We start from the raw sequence: 19,464 nt of genomic DNA, 5'->3' as shown, positions 1-19,464 counted from the left end.
CATTAACAAACATTGGCTAATGTTTTCAATATACTTTTATAAAGTGTTTATTGTATGTTAGGACCCCTCCAAGGTGTTTGGTATATATCAGTGAAAAAAACTGCCTTCCTGGAGCTGACGTTCTACTGAGAGAAGGTAGACACTGAAAAACACATATAGTAAATAAATAAATGATCTAGCATGTTACAACTGATGATTGCTGTAGTAAAAAAAGAAACCAAATAGAGCAGAGTTAGGGAAATTAGGAGAGCTGGGTGTGCTGGGAACAAGGTACAGTATTAAATACAGTGGTCAGGAGTAGGCATCTTTGGGGAGGTGGGACTTGAGCAAAGACACAAAGGATAGGAGAACGACATCAGGGAAGTACACAATACTCTTGTGTAAGGATGTTCTAGGCAGAGGAAATAGCTAGTGCAAAGACCCTCAGGCAAGACATAAGTGCAAAGACCCTAAAATGCCTCATGTTTGTGAGCAACAGCCAATGTGCTTGGGACAGAGTGAACAAGGAGTAGACAAAAGATGAAATCAGAGAATTAGGGGATGCAAACCAAGTAGGGTCTTGCAGGCCATGGTAAACCTTGACCTGCTCTGAATAAAATGCTGGAGAGTTTTGAGCAGAGAGACATGACGTGATTTCTGTTTTAAATGGACCATACTGGGAGGGATATCAGCAAAAATGGCAGAATAGGACTTTCCTGCACTTGTTCCTGCAAAAAATCTTCCATTTGAACAATTATTTATGCATAAAAATACCTTTACAAGAGCTTGGGAAACCAAGGAAGAGATTACAGCACCTGGGTATAGCACACACATTTTTAAAAGACAAAATTAAGAAGAGTAGGGAGGGCAATCTGACATTACCCACTCCACCCTTCCCCCAACTCCAGGCAGCACAACATGGAGGGAGAAACTTTCTGCTTGAAGGAAGAAGAGGGAAGTGAGCACTTTTCTGTGAGGTCTAGCACTGGGCGTGCCCCATTAAAACCCAGTACTGGGTAGGCCCCTATGACCCCAGACTCTAGGCTTTACCTGAGATTGAGTTTCCCAAGGTCTGTCACAGGAACTAGCTAGGATCCTGCAGCCCCAGGCATCAGATGAGCTGCACTACCACCAGGCTGACACCAGCGGCCTCAGGCTCAGTAGACCAAAACCTGTGAGACACAGAAAAGGTAGTTCTGAGAGGGAAGTATATACCAGTAATTGCTTATATTAAAAATCAAGAAATAGTTTACTGTGAATTTAAAGGGTACATGAATATTTGGGAAATTTGGCTATAACTGTAGGGATAATTCAGCTATTCTGATTAGTAGGAAGAAGTCACATTCTCAGTGCTACACAATTGTCCTACTTTAAGTTATTCATTGTGGGAAGAAGATATCTTTCTTCCAAGGTTGAATAATACATATAGTCTGTGTTGCCTAAAAATGTGTCCACTGGCCACATTTGGCTATTTAAATTTAAATGAAAATTAAGTGAAACCAAATAAAAATAAAAATTTAGTTCCTCAGTCAAAATAGCCATATTTCACTTGCTTTATAGCCACATGTGGCTAATGACTATGCATTAGATGGAACAGACAGAGAAAAATAACATTTTAATTCATTTTATTTCTTTACCTTGCCTAAATTGCTCTGGTTGGAACTTCCAGTACTATGTTGAATAGAAATGGTGAAAGTTGGCATCCTTGTCTTCTTCCCGATTTTACAGGAAAAGCTTACAACTTTTCACGATTAAGTGTAATGTTAGATTTCAGCTTGTCATCTATGGCCTTTATTATGTTGAAGTACATAATTCTATACCTAGTTTGTTGATTAGTTTTATCATGAAATAATGTTCAATTATTTCGAATGCTTTTTCTACTTCTATTAAAAAGATCATGTGATTTTTAGTATTACTTTTGTTAATATTGGGTATCACATTCATTGATCTGCATATATTGAACCATCCTTGTAACCATCCTTGTAACCCCAAGGATGATGCAATAGACTAATGTTTGTGTCCTCCACTCCCCAAATTTCATATGTTGAAACCTAATCCACAATGTCATGGTATTTGAAAGAGGGTGTTTGGGATGTGATTAGGTTATGAGAGTGGAGCTCTCATGAGTGTGATTAGTGCCCTTATAAAAGAGACACCAGAGACCTCTCTTGCTCCTTTTGCCAAGTGGTGAGGCAGCAATAAGATGATCATCTCTAAATTGGGAAACGGGGCCTCACCAGACATAGAATCTGCTGGTGCCTTCAGCTTGGACTTCCTAGCCTCCAGAACTGTAAGAAATTAATTTCCATTTTTTATAAGCCACTCAACCTATGGTATTTTGTTATAGCAATTTGAATGGACTATGATGAATAAATCCCACTTGATCATGGTGCATAATATTTTTAATGTACTATTAAATTTTGTTTGCTAGTATTTTTTGAGGATTTTTGAATATATATTCATCAGGGATATTAGCCTGTAATTTTCTCTTCTTGTAGTATCTTTGTCTGGCTTTGGAATTATGTAATGATGGTATCATAAAATGAGTTTGGCAGTCTCCCCCTCTCTTCAGCATTTTTGAAGTGTTTGACAAGAACTGGCATTAATTTTTCTTTAAATATCTGGTATAATTCACTGGTAAAGCCATCTGGTCAGGGGCTTTTCTTTGTTCAGAGGCTTGGATTATCGATTCAACCTCCTTACTCATTATTATTCTGTAAAGGTTTTTATGTCTTCATAATTAAGTCATGGCAGGTTGTATGTATATAGAAATTTACCAATAACCCTAATAATAAAGAAAGAAGTAAAATTATTTCTGTTTTCAGATGTTATGATCCTATATATAGAAAACCCTAGACTCCACAGAAAAATATTAGAACTAGTTTTTAAATTCAGTAAATTTGCAGACTACAAAATCAACAGAGAAAAATCAGCTTTTTACACACTGACAATGAACTGTCCAAAAAGGATATTAAGAAAACATTCCCTTTTACAAGAGCATAAAAAAAAATAAAATACTTAGGAGTAAACTTAACCAAGGAGATGAAAGACTCATGCACTGAAAACTACAAAAGATTGATAAAAAAAAATGTACAGGAAACAAGTAAATGGGAATATATCCCATTTTAATGGATTGGAATAATTAATGTTAAAATGTTCATACTACCCTGGCCTACAGAGTCAGTGCTATCCCTGTCAAAATTCCAATGGCATTTTTTACAGACATAGGAAAAACAATCCTAAAATTCATATGGAGTGATAAAAGACACAGAATAACTAAAATAATCTTGAGAAGGAATAAAGTAGGAAGCATAATACTTCCTGATTTCAAAATATATTATAAAGCTACAGTAATCAAAACAGTTTTGTACTGTCATAAAACAGACATACAGACCAATGGAACAGAATAAAAAGCCTAGAAATAATCCAATGCATATGGTCAAGTGATCTTTGACAAGGGTGCCAATAATGCACAATGGGGAAAGTATAGTCTTTTCATCAAATGGTGTTGTGGAAACGAGAGAGAAAAGGAAGGAAGGAAGGAAGGAAGGAAGGAAGGAAGGAAGGAAGGAAGGAAAGAAGGAAAGAAGGAAGGGAGGGAGGGAGGGAAAAAGACAGAGCAAAAGAAAAAGAAAGAGGGAAAGAAAGGAAGAAGGAAAGAAAGAAAGAGAGAGAGAAAAAAGAAAGAAAGAAAGAAAGAAAGAAAGAAAGAAAGAAAGAAAGAAAGAAGAAAGAAAGAGAAAGAAATTTAACCTCTACTTTAAAGCATACACTAAAATCAGCTTAAAAAGAAATACTGAAATGTAAGAGCTGAAAATGCAAAACTCCTAGAAGAAAACAGGAAAAGAGCTGCTGTACATTTGTCATGGCAATAAATTATTGGCTATGACACTCAAAGCACAGGCAACAAATGGAAAAATAGACAAGTGGGCCTACATTAATCTAAAAAGCTTCTGCACAGAAATGATCAGCAGAATGAAAAGTCTACAGAATGGGAAAAATTTTGTCAACTGTATATCTGACAAGGGATTAATATCCAAAATATATAAGAAACTCATACAATTCAACTGCAACAACAACAAACAACCCAGTTTAAAAATGGGCTAAAGTCTTGAAAATATATTTCTCCAAAAAAGACATACAGATGGCCAACAGGCATATGAGAAGGTAATCAACATCATTAATCATTAGGGAAATGCAAATCAAAGCTACAATGAGATCTATCACTTCACACATGATAGGATAGCTGCTATCAAAAAGACAAGAGCCAACAAGTGTTGGCAAGGGTAAGGAGAAAACAGAACCATTATACACTGTGGGTGGGAGTGTATATTGGTACAGTCATAATGGAAAAAAGTATGGAGGTTCCTCAAAATTAAAAAATAGAACTATCACATGATCCAGCAATCCCACTTATGTGTATATACACAAAGGAAATAAAATTAGTATCTCTAAGAGATACCTGCATTCCCATGCTCATTGCAGCATTATTTCAAATAGCCCATATATGGAAAAAACTCAAGTAGGCATCAACTCATGAATGGATAAAGAAAATGTGGCTTACATATCTAGTGGAATATTATTCAGCTTTTAAAAAAGGAAAATCCTTTCATTTGCTAGATCATGCAAGAACCTAAAGGACAATATGCTAAGTGAAATAAGCCAGCCATAGGACAAATACTGCATTATTTCACTTATATGAGGTATCTATAATAGTCAAATTCATGGAAGGAAAAGTATACAATAGTGATTGGCAGAGTTGGAAAGTGGAGGAAATTCAGAGTTGTTCAATAGGTATAAAGTACGTTATGCTAGATGAATAAGTTCTGGAGATCTGCTGTACAACATAGTGCCTATAGTTAACAACATGATATTTTGTACTAAAATTTAAGAGAGTAGATCTCATGTTACGTACTCGTTGTTGGTTTTTTTGTTTTTGTTTTTGTTTTATTTTTTATTTTTTATTTTTTTTAGATGGAGTCTCACTCTGTCGCAAGACTAGAGTGCAGTGGCACGATCTCAGCTCACTGAAACCTCCGATTCCCTGGTTCAGGTGATTCTCCTGCCTCAGCCTCCCGAGTAGCTGGGATTACAGGCACATGCCACCACACCCCCTAATTTTTGTATTTTTGGTAGAGACAGGGTTTCACCAATCTTCTGACCTCGTGATCTGCCTGGCTCGGCCTTCCAAAGTGCTGGGATTACAGGCATGAGACACTGTGCCTGGCCTGTGTTATGTATTCTTAACACACACACGCATACACACACACACACACAACAAAAACAATAATCAACCAATCAAATACACACAAAGGGATGCAACAAAACTTTGGGAGGTGCTGAATATGTCTATTACCTTGACTGTGGTGATAGGATCATGGGTGTCTGCATATGTCCAAACTCATCAAATTTTGCACATTATACATGTGCAGTCATTTGCATATCAATTATACTTCAGTAAAGCTGTTTTTAAAAGAAAAAAAAGAACTATTTCACTATGCCAGAAAATTCTATTGGATGGCACTGGCTAGGTACTTTTAATGAACATAATATATTAAATGTTTGTGGGATGTGCCTAATATTCCTCTTTCTAGATTTTATAGGCTTGGATAATTATAGAAAAATAATAAGACAGAAGACACAAGCTTCGTACTACTTATGTATTCTAATGAAATACCAGTCTGCATTTTTCCCATTTCTTTTGCATTTATCTTTCACAGCTTTTTTTTTTTTTGGTCTTACATTTCTTGGTGCTGTCTATTTTTTTCCACCACCTAGAATTAGAAATCAATTCTTTTGTTTCAAATGTGAATTCCCCCTTCCCTAATTATAAGCTGCTACTTTATATAACAAAAGAATTGATTTCTGAAAGCTCTATTCAGACATTAGCAAAACTAACAATTGGAATTATCATTCAAATTTATGTCCCTTATAAGTTTTAATGGCCAAGACTAAGATATAGACTTATTTTTAGACTCTTATTCACATTTATCTACTTTTTGCCTTTAAATCAATCCTATATGATAGCAGGAATCTTTCTTTGCCTCCTACATTTCAGCTTGCTTTCTCATCCTTCGTGTGCAGTGTTACTTATTTAGACTTCTTGATAAATGAAACAAGTGTGTATTTATTCAAGTTACATGGTGACTTATTTTCATGAGAAACAAATAAAAATATGACATATCAAGTTAATTATTCTAACAGGAGTCTGTTTAGATACTTTAGGTAATTTGTACTCATCATCATCTTTTGGGGCTGGGATAATTTGATGTGACCTAGAAAACTAGCTTTGTGGTTTGATCATTTTCCTCTTTACTCTGAGATCCACCTCCCCTTCCTTTCATGTGCTATGCCCTAAACTACAGATCACAGAAGGATGACTCCTGCAAACTACATTCCCAGATCCCTGTCAGATTGCTTCTTTTGGGCTCACCTAACAGGGAGGCACTGGTTGGAGACTGGAGGTGAGAAGCCAGGGTAAGCCTTTGTCTCAGCTTCTGGAGGTATCTCTATCAGTGTCTATAGCAATTCTGTGGTTGCAGAGCCCACAAGGCAGCACCTTCCTCTGAGGTCCCAGCTCCCATCTTGCAGCTCCTTCTATGATTCTAGCTCCTGTCAGATGAGCACTTCATGTCTCCAAATTCGCCTTGGTAGCCACTGCTGCTGCTCCCTCAAAAAGCCCTTCTTTTAAGTTTTCAGCTCCTGAGAAGGGAACTCAGATCTTGGGCTCTGGTAACATCAGCTCCTTCTCTTTTATTTATTTATTTATTTATTTATTTTTCGAGTTATTGTTTTTTTTTTTTTTGATGAAATTATATTTTTTATTCTTTTTTTTTTTTATACTTTAAGTTCTAGGGTACATGTGCATAGCGTGCAGGTTTGTTACATATGTATACTTGTGCCATGTTGGTGTGCTGCACCCATCAACTCGTCAGCACCCATCAATTCATCATTTATATCAGGTATAACTCCCCAATGCAATCCCTCCCCCCTCCCCCCTCCCCATCATAGGCCCCAGTGTGTGATGTTCCCCTTCCCGAGTCCAAGTGATCTCATTGTTCAGTTCCCACCTATGAGTGAGAACATGCGGTGTTTGGTTTTCTCTTCTTGTGATAGTTTGCTAAGAATGATGGTTTCCAGCTGCATCCATGTCCCTACAAAGGACGCAAACTCATCCTTTTTTATGGCTGCATAGTATTCCATGGTGTATATGTGCCACATTTTCTTAATCCAGTCTGTCACAGATGGACATTTGGGTTGATTCCAAGTCTTTGCTATTGTGAATAGTGCCGCAATAAACATACGTGTGCATGTGTCTTTGTAGTAGAATAATTTATAATCCTTTGGGTATATACCCAGTAGTGGGATGGCTGGGTCATATGGTACATCTAGTTCTAGATCCTTGAGGAATCGCCATACTGTTTTCCATAATGGTTGAACTAGTTTACAATCCCACCAACAGTGTAAAAGTGTTCCTATTTCTCCACATCCTCTCCAGCACCAAAATTGACAAATGGGATCTAATTAAACTAAAGAGCTTCTGCACAGCAAAAGAAACTACCATCAGAGTGAACAGGCGACCTACAGAATGGGAGAAAATTTTTGCAATCTACTCATCTGACAAAGGGCTAATATCCAGAATCTACAAAGAACTCAAACAAATATACAAGAAAAAAACAAACAACCCCATCAAAGAGTGGGGAAAGGATATGAACAGACATTTCTCAAAGGAAGACATTCATGCAGCCAACAGACACATGAAAAAATGCTCATCATCACTCGCCATCAGAGAAATGCAAATCAAAACCACAATGAGATACCATCTCACAACAGTTAGAATGGCCATCATTAAAAAGTCAGGAAACAACTGGTTTGGTTTTTTTTTTAACTTTTTTTTAGGTTCAGGGGTACATGCACACGATTGTTATGTAGGTAAATTGTGTATCACAGGGGTTTGGCATACAGATTGTTTTGCCACCCTGGTAATAAGCATAGTACCGGATAGGCAGTTTTTGGTCCTCACCCTCCTCTCAACCCTCCACTCACAAATAGGCTCAGATGTCTGTTGTTCCTTTTTTGTGTTCATGTGTACTCAGTGCTTGGCTCCCACTTGTAAGAACATGTGGTATTTGGTTTTCTCTTCCTGGGTTAGTTTACTTAGGATAATGGCCTCCCTGCACCCATGTTGCTGCAAAAAAAACATGAGTTCATTCTTTTTATGGCTGCATAATATTCCATGGTGTATATGTACCACATTTTCTTTATCCAGTCTACTGTTAATGGGCATTTAGGTTGATTCTGTGGCTTTGTTGTTGTAAACAGTGCTGCACTGAACTAACATGTGCATGGGTCTTTATGATAGAACAATTTATATTCCTTTGGGTACATACTCAATAATCAGATAGCTGGGTCAAATGGTAGTTCTGTTTTAAGTTCTTTGATAAATTCCCAAACTGCTTTCCACAGTGGCTGAATTTATTTACATTCCTGCCAGCAGTGGTGGGAATAATGAAATAAGCATTCCATTTTCTCTACTACCTCACCAGCATCTGCTATTTTTTGACTTTTTAATAACTGCCATTCTGACTGGTGTGAGATGGTATCTCATTGTGGTTTTGATTTGCATTTCTCTAGTGAGTAATGATGTTGAGCACTTTTTCATATGCTTGTTGGCCACCTGAATGCCTTCTTTTGGAAAGTATCTGTTCATGTCATTTGCCCACTATTTAATGGGGTTTTATGTTTTTTGCTCATTAGTTTGTTTAAATTATTTATAGATTCTGGATATTAGACCTTTGTTTGATGCATAGCTTGCAAATTTTTTCTCTCATTCTGTAGGCTGTCTGCTCTGTCGATAGTTTCTTTTACTGTGCAGAAGCCCTTTAGTTTAATTAGATTCCATTTGACAATTTTTCTTTTTGTCACAATTGCTTTCAGCATCTTTATCAGAAATCTTTGCCAGGGCTTATATCCAGAATGGTATTTCCTAGGTTATCTTCCAGGGTTTTTTAGTTTTAGGTTTTATATTTAAGCCTTTAATCCATCTTGAGTTGATTTTTGTATGTGGTGCAAGGAAGGAATCAATTTCAATTTTCTGCATATGGCTAGTCAGTTATCCCAGCACCATTTATTGAGTAGGGAGCTCTTTACCCATTGCTTATTTTTGTCAAGTCTGTCAAAGATCAGATGGTTGTAGGTGTCCAGATTTATTTCTGGGTTCTCTATTCAATTCTACTGGCCTATGTGGCTGTTTTTGTACCAGGCAGTTTTGGTTATTGTAACCAAACATGCTGTTTTGGTTATTGTAGACTTCTAGTATAGTTTGAAGTTGGGTAAGGTGATGCCTCTGGTTTTCTTCATTTTTCTTAGGACTGCTATTAAGGCTCTTTTTTGATTCCATATGAGTTTTAGAGTCGTTTCTGGTTTTTTTTCTCTAATTCTGCGAAGAATGTTCTTGGTAGTGATAGCAACAGCATTTACTCGGTAAATTGCTTTGGGAGGTATGGCCATTTTAAAACATTCATCCTTCCTATCCATGAGCATGGAATGTTCCTTCTGTTGTCTCTCCAACCCTAGTAATGGAAGCAACTTCTTGCATTTGATAACCTCTGGGCTATCTCCCCTCACCCTGTTATTCTGTGAGGTCTTCTAACAATTTGGTACTACCTTCCCCTATGAAACTCCCTTTGTTAAAGTACTTGACATGAGTTCTCTTTTCCTGACTCTACTGTGACTGATAATCCCTGGTATTAGTATGGTATCTGAAAGTTGCAGGTAGGCACAAAAATAATTGGTCTTAGGGTCAGAAGAACTATGTCTAAACTCTGACAATTCTAATTCCTTAGTATGTAACTAGAGAAAATACATGTACTCTGAGTTTCAGTATCTTTACCTGTAAATCTTGGGAAATAATTCAAATTCCACTGATTGATCATGCATATTGAATGAGATAAGTAAATGCACATAGAAAATACCTAGTAGGAGGTACTTGAGGAACATTAAGAAGTTTGTGAAAGTATTTTCTTCCTTCATTTTAGGAAGCAATTTCAATGTTGTAGCTTTAGTACTTGGACCTTTATTTAATTGGCAGACCTCAAACAAAATTGGTGTGAAAGGAAATCTAATTCTTTCCATTCATACATGTTTAAATCTGCATTGCTATTTTCTTGGAGGTTGTGTGAGGTGTATCTTGCTCTTTTTAAAAAATGGTGTCCAATTCATCATGAAATAAATCATACTTGGGCTGCTATGCAATCTTTTTTCTTTTAAATATAAATTTATTTGGTTTTCTTTGCCAGTATTGATTTTTTTCTTATAGGCAGTAAGTAGAAAGTTGTACCACAAAACTTTCCCATTTTTTTTACCCTTTTCATTTATATTTAAAACCTTGTTGTTATAAATGCTTTCCATTGAAAAACCCTCAAAAACTTCTCTTTTAGGTTTTTGATTTGTAATACATATGTATTAAAAATAAAACAGGTATATCTACTAAAAGCATTCCAGTTTTTTTTTACATTTATGCAGTATTTCCAGTATGATTTTTTAGATTTACAGTAAATTAATACAGCCTTTTCCACCTTCTCTACATTCATATTTCCTCTCCAGTGTGGATCATGTTTCCTAACAACAAGCAATCTTTTACAATAAACTATATATTCTAGGATTCTTCAGGTGTTTTTTCTTTTCCTGAAGGACAATGAGAGAAATCTATCCTCAGTTCTATTAAACTCTCTCTTCTTACTGTGACCAAGCCAGCCCTTTCCAGTAGCCCAAAAGTAAGTGGTGTGAAATGTAGACTATATTATGATCAAAAAGTTTCCAACAGTGAGCTCAGTTTACAGCCACCAGTCATTGAGGTCTATCTCTTGTCACCAGTAAATACATTTATAACTTCCTTTTTTTAAGCAAAAGTGTTTCCTTGTAATTAGAGCAATTCCAAGTATTACGGAATTATGTTTTAACCAATTACTTTGCATTTTAATTAAATTTTGTGGTGGACTACAATATATATGGGGGAAATGCATAAAGTAGAAATGTACAGTACAGCCCTTTCTCACACAGTGAATTTCTGCCTGATGACCCTCAAGCGTAAGAAATAAAGTCTTCAATCTAACTAACTCCCATACACCCTGTCAAAATCACTATTTCTCTTTTCCAAAGATAACCTGAATTGTATGGTAGTTATTTCCTTCATTTCTTTGTGGTTTTACTTCCTCAGTACATATCATTAAACATTATTTTTTAAGTGTACCTGATTTTTTAATGTTACCTGAATGGAATAATCTAGAAGTGTCTAGGTTGTTCTAGTCAGCATTATGTTAGTAGGAAATATGAACGTAGCACTAATTCACTTATGTTAATGTTTCCTAGCATTTCATTGCTTGACTTTCTACAATTTATTTATCAATTTTACTTTTAAATTAGTTTGAGATTATTGCCAATTTGAGATATTACATGTAATGATGCTAATGATGTTCTTATACATGCTGCTTGGTGCACAAGTGCCTACACTCTGTTGAATAGAGATGTAAAAGTAGAATTTCTGAGTAATAGGTGATGTACGTCTTCAACTTTGGTAGATAATACCAAATTTTATTTCAAAGTACTTTAAACATATATTCTTACTAACATCTTTTTTTTTTTTTTGAAATAAGGTCTTACTCTATCACCCAGGCTGGATTACATGGTGCAACCTCGGCTCACTGCAGCCTTGACCTCCCAGGCTCAAGCGATCCTCCCACCTCAGCCTCCTGAGTAGCTGGGACTACAGGCATCTGCCACCACATCTGGCTAATTTTGTTTATTTGTTGTAGAAACAGGATATCACTATGTTGCCCAGGCTTGCCTCGAACTTCTGGATGGAAGTTATCCTCCTGCCTCAGCCTCTCAAAGTGTTGGGATTACAGATGTCAGCCACGGTGCCTGCCCCCAACATCTTAATAGAACTCCTATTGCACACATCCTAGCCTACACCTGGTATCGTGTGTGGGTGTGGGGATGTATGTTTGTGTTTCTTAAATTTTAGTGATATCTTACTATAATTTTAATCTGTATTTTGTTGATTACTAATGATTTGAGCATATTTTATATGGCTATAGGCCACTTTTTGCCTTTACTGTGGTGGGCGGACAGGAGGAGTTTAAAATGTTGATTCAATTTTTTTTTCCTGTTTTCTATTAGGTTATCAGGATTTTGCTTGCTTATTATTTTTTCCTATTTTTGTTATGTTAAAATACACATAACATAAAATTTACTATCTTAACAAATAATTATTTTCCTTCTCCAATTTATTGGTATAGACAACGTAACCATTTAAGTGTAGCGCTAAGTAATACTAAATACATTAATAACATTGTGCAACCATCATCACCATCGATCTCCACAACTCTTTTCATCTTGTAAAACTGAAACTCTATAGCATTCTACTCTCTACACATTAAAAAATATTCCCCATTCTCCCCTCTCCCCAGCCTCTGGCAACCACCATTCTACTTTCTGTCTCTATGATTGTGATTAATTTAAATATCTCATATAAGTAGAATAGTATAGTATAAGTACTTTTGTGACTGGTTTACTCCACTTACTATTATGTCTTCAACGTTCATCCATGTTGTAGCATATGACAAAATTTCCTTCCTTTGTAAGGCTGAATATACTATTGTATGTATATATCACATATTGCTTATCTATTCATTCATCCATGGACACTTTATTTGCTTCCACATTTTAGCTGTTAATAATGTTGCTGTGAGAATGAGTACATAAATAGCTCTTTGAAGCCCTGTTTTTAATTATTTGGGGTATACATCTAGAAATGGAATTGCTGGATCATACAGCAATTTTATTTTTGACTTTTGAAGGAACACCACAGTTTTCCACAGCAATTATACCATTTTACGTTATCACCAAAAATGTACAAGTGTTACAATTTCTCCACAGCCTTGCCAATACTTGGTATTTCTTCTTGTTGTTGTTTTATAGTAGCTACCCTGATGAGCATGAAGTATTATGTCATTGTAGTTTTAATTTGCATTTTCCTAATGATTTGTGATGTTGAGCATTGTTTTGTTTACTTCCGGCCATTTGTATATTTTCTTTGGAGAAATATTTGTTCATCCTTTTGCACATTTTTTTTCACATTATCTTTCAGCAGATATATGGTTTGAAAATATTTTCTCCCATTGTTTGGGGTGCCTTTTTACTATGTTGATGTTGTTTATCGATATACTAAATTTTTTAATTTCCACAAAGTTTGTCTATTTATTCTTTTGTTACCTGTCCTTTTGATATTATATTTTTGAAGTGCATCCTCTGGCTATATTTTTGAAAGTGGTACTACTGAATCAAAGTTCAAAAGCATTTTTTAAATTTTGTCAAATTTTTAACCATAATTATACTATTGTACTATTCTGTAATCCCATTAGCAAGATATGAGAGTGTCTGTTCTCTACAGTCTTGCCAACAGAGGGTGATAGTGAGCTCTCAAATGTTTGTCAATGTATAATATGAGGAATTTTGTCAATAAGCTTGAATTTACATTTTCCTCATTATAAGCGAAATTTAGAATCTTTTAATAAGTTTAATGACAATTTTTGTGTCTCTTTAAAATTGTTTTAAAATTCAAAATTGTTCATGTCTTTTTGCCAATTTTTCCATAAGTTTATTTAGGTTGTTAAACTTCATCTTTTAGATTATTTTTTAAGATAGTAATCTTTTATTTGTAGCATGTATTGCGGATATTTTAGTCTTCTTTTTACTTTACCTGTGTTTTTCTTTTTTTATCATGCAGTTTTTTAAATTTTAAGCAGTAGAAGTTATCCTTTCTTTTATTGCATCTGGACTTTGAGTCATAGTTAAGACAGTTGGTTTTTCAGGAATTTGAATAGGCTACTAGTGAATTATTTCCTCAAACATTTTTATTGGCAGGTGGAAAGGAAGCAGCTGCCATTTTGTAGATAACATATAGTGATCTGCTGACTGATCTCATTAGCATGAAGCAGCGTCTAGACCTGAATTACACTAGCTTCTTTGAATTTTCCTTTAGTTTTCCTGACTTCTGCGCCAACTTGTGCTCGAGTGTCAGGTCTGCTTATGCTCCAGCATCAGATGTGGAGGGAGAACCTTTAAAAGACTGTTTACCCAGTTCTCACAATTGGGAAACCCAGATCCCTGTAAGAAATCTCTCTCTCTCTCTCTCCCCCCTATCTATTATTTGTTTGATCTTCTATTTGTGTGCTTTTCTGGATGAGGCCTCACTTATAGATAAACGGTTTCTATTCATAAATTATTTTGGGGAAATGCTGTAAGGCTTATCCCTGTGTGGGGATTTACAGTAGCTGTAGTATTAAAATCTCTAGGATAACCTGGAATAAAGAAATCTTATGCTATATTCATCAAAGCACTGTCACACTTTCTTGACTTACTACCAAAACCACTTACCTAAAATTGTTTCATATCTCATAGAGATAGTTTTCCAAATAAAATTTTTGTGGAATATAGGTAGATGGATAGGTAGGTAAGTAGGTAGGTAGGTAGATAGATAGATAGATAGATAGATAGATAGATAGATAGATAGATAGATAGATAGAGATAGAGATAATATCCTGAAGCTATATCCCAATCCAGAAGAGATGGGCTTAATTATAAAAAAGTTGAAACATAAAGGCCATACATTTTTCATAGTCTTTGTTATTTTTTAAAAAACACTAAGCCTTTTCCCAAAGCTTTACTACTTTTGGTCTGTGATCAATACAGCTTAAAATCCAATCACTATTAATTTGCCTCTCACTTTTCCACTAGTATTAACAGAACTTACAATACATAGGAGGACTGAGTTCTGAACAAGTTGATCACTTCACATACACAACCAGCCAAGAGGGCAAATGGGGGTTGAAATCAATTTCAAGCTCTTCTAAATGTCATTTGCTTCACGGGGCAGAGCTACGTCTGCCTGGAGTAAGGAACATCTTTTCTAATTAGTACACAGGCTCCATCTGCACTCCAAGATGAATGAAAATGGGGATGTGCATACCTGGAGAAGTGTCTATGTCTAATCTGAACAAAAATGCCATAGCTACTTGTGTCTAATGCACCTAAAAAGTCTATGAACGTTTCCTCATTTTCATTTTGCCAAGAAGAAAATTGTGTTTTGAAGAGGATAAGTAATCTATTTATAATCCCAAGCTAGTAACCTGAGTCCAATCCCCATTTTTTCTTTTCCACTGTAATAGACTGTCTTTTTACCTGTGTGTTACCCCCATGCAACATTTCTTCCTGTGTTATGTTGTCTAATTATTTCTAACTGCCTGCTTTCTTGTGCATTCTCTTAAAAATCTAGATTATGATTTCACTGTGACAAATGGGAAATGAATGTTTTTCATCCTACTGTATATTGTTCAAATGTTTACTATATGTATGTCATTTTGAAGTTAATTCTGTAATTTTATTTTGCAAATTCATTTTGCATATTTTATTGAGTTTTCTCTAAGCTCCTGTGTTTTTCTAGCAGCTTTATAACTCTCTACAACCAGTCATGGAATAGAAAAATATACCTAAGCATCCTCTATGAAGTTTCAAAGCCATATGATATTATAACATAGAATGCTTCCATATGTTAGAACCATAATAACAGAAGTTGCACACTAAAAATTGTTTTATTTTTGGAATAGTGCCCATTTATATTCCACATTATTGAAGTAACATTATACTTTCAATAAACATCTCTAGACATAATTATTTAGTTCCTCTGTCCCATAAAGGGTGGCGATCACTTTATTTATTGTCTAAATCATAAAAGGCAGTGATTTTTAAAAAATACCCTAAATAAAAAATATCTAATAAGTGAGCAGTTAACAAATGCACTGACTAATCACTAGGTAGCTGACAACTGGATATTTTGGTAATATGTGAATATCAGTAGATCATTTGTAATAAAAAATAGAAACTTATAAAAAGGGATAATAGTAATTAAAAAGGTAAGATAATGGAAGATTGTTTTTCAACATGTTTTCATTTTCTTAAATATGTTGTGATCCTAAATAAGCAAATTAAGGAACCAAGTTGATTACTATGTAAAAATCCTTGAATCATATGATTCACTTCATAGCTTTTAAGACTCCATGAAGGATAATGTTTAAGACATGTCAAGCAGAACACCAAGTGGTATAGATTTAAAACAGGGTCTATTGGGAGAAAACTTACAAGCAGAGAAGTGATACAGCACATACATTTCCCTCAGCTCTACCTATCCCACAGTGAAAGCTGAGCATAGCTCCTCACACAACACAATGTACTAGATAGGAGTAACCTTCCTCCCAAACCTCTAAATACCTCTATATTTATAATGAAGGTCAGGGCAAATCTATGTAACTAAGTAACAGAGGAACTCCTTCGTGAAGGAAATGGGCTTCTTAGAAATGAGGAGTTCATGAAGCCCCATAACTGGTAGCAGCTTGTTATTTTGATGAGTTAACTCAGACTATTTGGACCATTCTTCTAATCTATTAAAGGAGGGAGTGATATTAACCCAATAACCCTCCAGATTTATTGCTTCCTATGTATTTAATCAGTCTAGCTTGAAACCTCAGTAGAGTAGTTCCATGGCTTACAAATAGAATGGTGTATTCAAAATGCAATGTATAACTGTTTCCACAAAGAGAATGTATTTTCCCTCTTGGGAAAATCCATCTTATATGGTTTTGATACAATTAATCCTGCCCCCAATATTTTCTTCCTCTACTTCCTGGGCAAAAAGAATTGAGCCAATGATTGCTGCAAGATCCTGTGTTCGATCAGTTTTCCCTAGGACAATTTCCCCCAGAGATATCATGGACAAAGATCTTCTCTCTGATAGGGATGTTAATCTGTAGACTATGGGTCTAGAGCAGCAATTCCTTCCTCCTTAAGAGAGAATCAACGTAATAAGATAAGCAGTGGCAAGAGTTGGAGGGAGAAAGAAGAACTAATGACATTGTTTAAGCTTTATGTTTAGTTATGACTGAACCCAGGTCCACATTCTTTTGTATATATAAATAAATTCCCCTATCAGCTTAAATTAATTTCAATTGAATTGGTCTTTTTTGAATATAAACGAGCCATAACTGGAGTAATAATTTTTTAAAATCCGCTACTACCATTTTTGGTATCAGAATTAATTATTCCAGTTCTCATAGAGAGTATGAGACTTATATTTCCAATTTTTAGGTAATTGATTTTTTATTACAATAGCGTTATGACTGATGGTCGATATTTTGGAAGTCAAAAAACTTAATGTACTTTCTAAGAGAGGATTATTCACTATTGGAAAGGCCAAAAAGAGCACTGTATCACAACACCTGAGGAGAGCATAAAAAAAACTGAGAGAATACCACCCAATACAATGATACTGGAAATAACAGCAACAGTGTCATTAGTCACAAAATAATCTAGAAATTTCATATGTATTTTTTATTTGAAGGATATCATATAAAGCAAGAATTCAACCATTTATCTCCCTAAGAGGGGGAAAAAAGAGTACTGACAAGATATTCTGTTTAGTTTTACAAAATATTCTAGCTGAAAAAAATTTGAATGTCTTAGTTATATTGCTATTCTTTACTCCATAAATCTAATATATCTTCCATCTATCTGTTTTATTATCCTCTCTATTTTTAAAATAAAGATATAAAAAGAACACTGCCACACATGTGAGATATGAAGGAAAAATAAAGGTTTCTAGTGCCATTTATTTTATTATTTATTTCTGAAGTTCATAAACTTTAAGAGGTTTTAATGACATTGTAGATCTTTGAATATTGCCGACTTAAGTGATTAGGAACTTAGTATTTTAATATTCTTCCCTGATCTATGTTTCACTGATTCTGTTCAGAGTTAATTAGAAAAAGCTTAAAATTGGTAATGAACAAGTTTTGGTAAAAAAAGTTTTCTTTTTATTAGAATTATACTGAAGAGTTAGCATATAATGCAGACTTCTTAAATTGCAAAGACTTGCTGAACAGTGAATCTATTTCCAGGTCACTTTTTCAAGTTAGAAAATATAGACAGATAGATAGATAGATACATAGATAGATAGATAGATAGAGATAGAATCTACTATTATTTCTTCTGCATTTAATCATAATGCAAAAAAAATCAAAAATATTTATGGCTTCTGACAGCAAAAATTTGAAGGTATTCAAGAATATATTCATTTCTTCTTCAGTATTTCATGTTTCTAAAATGTATTGATTATAATTATAAATGTTTATAAAATTATATTGATTCATTATGTTCAAATGTGTTCTAAACATTAAACGTGTTCATTCAAAAGAAGTTTGACTTTTTTAGTTATAAGGCAAACAAGAATCAGAAGTCTTCTTCAAAAAAACTGCAATGACTACAGTAGGGATGAGTTGGATATCTGTTTGGCCTCTCATGTCCAGCATTCATTTTTTCCTTTTTAGAGTAACAGCACTTCAGTCCCCTTTGGGTAAGGGGCATGTCTTCCTTCTCTCTCACACATCTTTCTCAACCACTGATACCTCTAGCATCACTGGGTCTAGCAAACCACATGACCCAAAAATGCAGAGATGCTTACATTATAACTTAGACCTGCTACAGAACACTTCTTTGCTCCAGGCCTAACTCAAAGCTAGCAGCCTTTTGTATCATTGTGTATATGGGGTAAAGCAGTGTCCTGGGGTATGGAACGTTTCCTATAGAGTCTGAACTTATTCCAAAATGGACCACATAGTTGGAAGTAAAGCACTCCTCAGCAAATGTAAAAGAATGGAAATCACAACAAACTGTCTCTCAGACCACAGTGCAATCAAATTAGAACTCAGGCTTAAGAAATGCATCCAAAACTGCACGACTACATGGAAACTGAACAACCTGATCCTGAATGACTACTGGGTAAATAACAAAACGAAGGCAGAAATAAACATGATCTTGAAACTGATGAGAACAAAGATGCAACGTACCAGAATCTCTGGGGCATATTTAAAGCAATGTGTAGAGGGAAATTTATAGCACTAAATGACCACAAGAGAAAGCAGGAAAGATCTAAAATCGACACCGTAACATCACCATTAAAAGAACTAGAGAAGCAAAAGCAAATACATTCAAAAGCTAGCAGAAGGCAAGAAATAGCTAAGATCAGAGCAGAACTGAAGGAGATACAGACACAAAAAACCCTTCAAAAAATCAATGAATCCAGGAGCTGGTTTTTTGAAAAGATCAACAAAATTGATAGACTGCTAGCAAGACTAATAAAGAAGAAAAGAGAGAAGAATCAAATAGACGCAATAAAAAATGATAAAATGCATATCACCACCGATACCACAGAAATATAAACTACCATCAGAGACTACTATAAACACCTCTATGCAAATAGAAAATCTAGAAGAAATGGATAAATTCCTGGACACATACACCCTCCCAAGACTAAACCAGGAAGAAGTTGAATCCCTGAATAGACCAGTAACAGGTTCTGAAGTTGAGGCAATA

The 19,464-nt window shown here is 35.1% G+C and overlaps 1 protein-coding gene across 1 annotated transcript in view; it reads right to left on the bottom strand.

The window, feature by feature from the left end:
• Positions 1-19,464, bottom strand: part of DCAF8L2 (DDB1 and CUL4 associated factor 8-like 2) — a 172,579-nt gene that overhangs the window by 120,975 nt on the left and 32,140 nt on the right. Inside the window, exon 2 of the mRNA XM_011935148.1 lies at positions 1,030-1,151. The gene's annotated coding sequence lies outside the window, so the exon portion shown is untranslated. The remainder of the gene's footprint in view (positions 1-1,029; positions 1,152-19,464) is intronic.

The sequence above is a fragment of the Colobus angolensis genome, unplaced genomic scaffold (assembly GCF_000951035.1).
Source record: "Colobus angolensis palliatus isolate OR3802 unplaced genomic scaffold, Cang.pa_1.0 Scaffold140, whole genome shotgun sequence".
NCBI classification, from domain to species: domain Eukaryota; kingdom Metazoa; phylum Chordata; class Mammalia; order Primates; family Cercopithecidae; genus Colobus; species Colobus angolensis.
This window is presented reverse-complemented; position numbering and strand designations above follow the sequence as displayed.